General features: G+C 40.3%; 1 pseudogene; it reads right to left on the bottom strand.

Moving 5' to 3' along the window:
* Positions 1–1,407: 1,407 nt before the first annotated feature.
* LOC149179581 (sphingosine-1-phosphate lyase pseudogene) lies at positions 1,408–2,019 on the bottom strand (annotated as a pseudogene).
* Positions 2,020–3,800: the final 1,781 nt, after the last annotated feature.

Genomic DNA, 3,800 nt, shown 5'->3' with positions numbered 1-3,800 from the left:
ACCACAGTTCATAGAAGAGTACAGGAAGTCAGAGCACATATGTGAATTCTGAGTGATTACTCCTCTAAGCAACTGAAAAAAGACATGAAGGACAAAGTAAAACAATACATCTTGAACATGGAAATGCTGTATGAATCCTGAGAAGAAAGGCATATATCTTATATTACTGCAAACTGTTCTTTACAAAAGCCAAAATAGCACTCTGTTTTCATAAAATATCCAACCCTTTGTACCTTCATCTTTCAGCTCTATATAGAATGCTTACTCTACCTGATTCGAGCTCCCTCCTCCCGCGTGAGGGGAGCTCAATAATTACCTATGATGACACCTACTAACTTTTAACTGACTAATAATTACAGCTGACCACTAATTGACAGCGTTGGAATCCTAAAGCAAATAAGCTCCTAATTCTACATCATGCTAGACATAGCATTTATTACAATCAAAATTCGTTCTCTGCCAAGTGGATTACTACAGTGATAGCTTTGATGGCTTTAATTACAATGGACTTCGTTCTTTGACATCTGCGTTCCTTCTGGCGGTGGCTGTGATAGCATGAGAAGAGTATCACTAACTGTATTGTTTAAGAGTCCTCAACCAACCATAACTCTAACTCTATCTTCTTCATAAATTGATTCCTTCTTGCAGCTTTGACACCTGGCTTTCTCTTCGTTCTGCTGAGATGGCATGAGATGGGCAATTAATGTCCCATGCTGGCTTTGAACACCGAAGGCTTTGATCTGTTCTGTGTTGGCTGAGAATAACCCTAAATTCTCGGTTCTGGTCCCCCGTCACCGAGTATGCAGCAGTAGTTACCTTAAGCCTTTAATAACCCAAGAATATAGGATATTACCATGTTATTGATATGTTTACTGACATGCTGGAAGCTTCTTTGATGAACATGTGTGCCAACCGAAACTTTTCATATGCAGCTCCCTCCAAACCCTAATCACCAAGATTAAAGTGACTTTATGACCAAAAATTCCAAACTTAGGTTAAAATCTTTCACCTTTTGTTAAAGGTACACATGGCGTATGTTGAATGGCTGTAGCAGCTTCCTTTGATCCCCTTCATGTCACTGAGGTGTTTCCTTTGCAAACTTTTGATTCTGCCATCAAACTGTTATATGCGTTTCAAAACAACACCTACAGCAGTTTCGCAGTTTCGTAGCGCGCTACGAAACTGCGAAACTGTTTTAAACAATTTCAAAAACCCAGTCTTCATCAATAAATTTGACTGTCTTCAAGTAACAAGGAAGATGAGATGTATGCCAATTATTGACAATGAAAATAAAACCCTCCCCATGAGGTCCACTAAAGTGTTCACTGCTTGAGAGCTTAATAATCTTTGGAGCTTCAATAGCTGCCTGACATAAGAGGCTAAAACAAAGTTCATTGTCTTGAGTTTTTATCCCTGAACAAGAGATAACTGCCTCAGAAGGTTTATGATCTTCTGCTTCAACACCATCATAGCTGCCCAGGCACCAACAATAAGACCACCAGGACTGCTTCCAGCAATAGTTGGTGAAACATAAAGACCTCCTGACCACTCCGTTACAGCCACAAATTGTTGTTTTCTGATTTCATGATTGCGATAAAGCACAACACTTGTGCCCTTTGGCCCTAGGCCATACTTGTGAGTATCCACTGATATTGAAGTTACTCCTTGAACAGTGAAATCAAAAGGTGGAATTGGATACCCCAATTTGCGAGCAAAAAGAAGCACAAAACCTCCAAGGTAGAGATCAACGTGAAAGCAAATAACCCAGCGCAAGACCAATTCTCCAAGTTCTTCGATGGGATCAATGATACCATGAGGAAAATCCGGTGCTGAGCCAACAATCATAACCGTATTCTTGTTCAAATAACGCTGGATTGCTTTTACATCTGCTTGGAAATCTTCATTTACCGGTACACGCCATAGCTTGATTTTAAGGTATTGGGCCGCTTTATCATATGCAGAATGGGCAGATTCTGGAATTATCATCTCTGGTTTCATAATTCCCTTCTTGACTTTCATATAATCCCGTGAAGACTTTACTGCTATATTATATGCAAATCCCAACCGATAGTTCAGATCTGAGTTGAACAGCTTCAGCAATTTCATCCTCTGCAGAGGACTGCATACCCCTAGTCCGGATTTTCTGTTGCATCTTTTCACGATAATCATCAATATCTTCATCCATAATTGATGGATCAACAACAAAATCAAAAAGCTCGCGGACAGCCATAACTGCTACTCCATTTTTCTTAAAGAAATCAGAGACATGAAGGCAATCCTCACGCAAAAAGTCTAACGCACGTGGATGATCAAGGTCTACAGACTGAGACACATCAATACAATATAAATGACCCACATGATAAAGAATATTGTATTCACTTAAATCTCCATGCACAAGTTTGCATTTCTGATATATGGTACGCATCATGATGATAACCTTCTTTTTCCTTTTCTTGACAGCCTTGGGAATTTTCGTTTTTTCGAGCTTCTCTCTTTTCTGCCTTCACCATCCTCTTATGCTCCTTCCGAGCTGCTCTTCTATCAACTTGTCGGTTTTCACTCAAAGAAGATTTGTTGTCCCCAGTTTCTGAAACCACATCATCCTCGGAAGCACTTGAGCTACTCTGCTCAGATTCTGTTATCATATTTTCTAAATTCCTATCCAATCCTTCTCCGGATCTCTGATCAGCAGAGATTGAAACTGGAAAAGAATCTTCAATCTCCCTGGCAAGCTGATCATTTCCCATTATCCAAGATGGCAGGAATAAGGCGCACCCCAGAAAGGTCCTCTTTCAAACCAGTAATTGTTTGATAGTATATTCCTTCAGTATTATTGCCACTGGTAATCCGATCTATATCCTTTTCAAAATCTTGTACCTGATCTAATGTTCCCGGGATGAAGGACTAAACAAATCGATGCCTTAGACTTCCTCTGACTTCACCTTGACTACTGGATCTTGCACATATGGAGATAAATAACAATAAGGACTGAGATCACTAGTAACAGGCGGGTAATATGAGCTTGACGGAGCTTCAATTCCCAAGTACCACGGTTGACTATGAGATGGCAGAGGATTATGATACCGATCACCACTGTAATCAGAAGTATTTACATGAGAAGATGAAACAGAATGCTCAGGTAAGTAAGGGACGTATTAACAAGAAGGATCATAGTAATATTCATTTGGACCCATTGAATTGTATTGTTCAGAGCCACTTTCTGGATATGTATATGGCAGGGCAGAGGCTCGGAGCTCTGAATTAGTTGAGGATTGCATGGGGTATGACATACAAGAATAAGAGCTGCTTCCGTATTCGTTGTTCATTCTAAACATTGATGATGGTGGCGGTGAGACCAGCTGTTCAAGATGCCCAAGCATGTGTCAAACTTTGCGAAATGAGCTTGCAGAATCTTTACAACTTCGATTGAAACATAAAGCGAAATAAAGATCCGGTAACCATAAAGTATCAATTTTTCTTGCCAGCTGTCATCTGTACACATATCTTCTTCTTCTCCTTATCTAAATCTCTGAACTGCAATGATTTCCGGTAACCACTGAAGCAAGCTGTTGAGAGAAGCTAGGCTTGCCATCCAACATCTGTGCAAGCAGACCAACGTACCCTGCCTCCCCTAATGCTCTCTTTATTTCATCTGTCTGTGATAGATTACAGATGGCCGAGGCTACCAACTCTTGAATTGCAGAAAATCCATTTTTGAGGAGAACTATGAGCTGCTTAACAAATCCAGAGGACCTCAAAAGGTTTCTAGATAATATGGATTGCGAGAGGCTGTGTATTCG

This window comes from Pinus tabuliformis, chromosome 3_2, assembly GCF_031772625.1.
Source record: "Pinus tabuliformis cultivar Carrire ecotype Pingquan chromosome 3_2, CPIR1, whole genome shotgun sequence".
NCBI classification, from domain to species: Eukaryota; Viridiplantae; Streptophyta; class Pinopsida; order Pinales; family Pinaceae; genus Pinus; species Pinus tabuliformis.
This window is presented reverse-complemented; position numbering and strand designations above follow the sequence as displayed.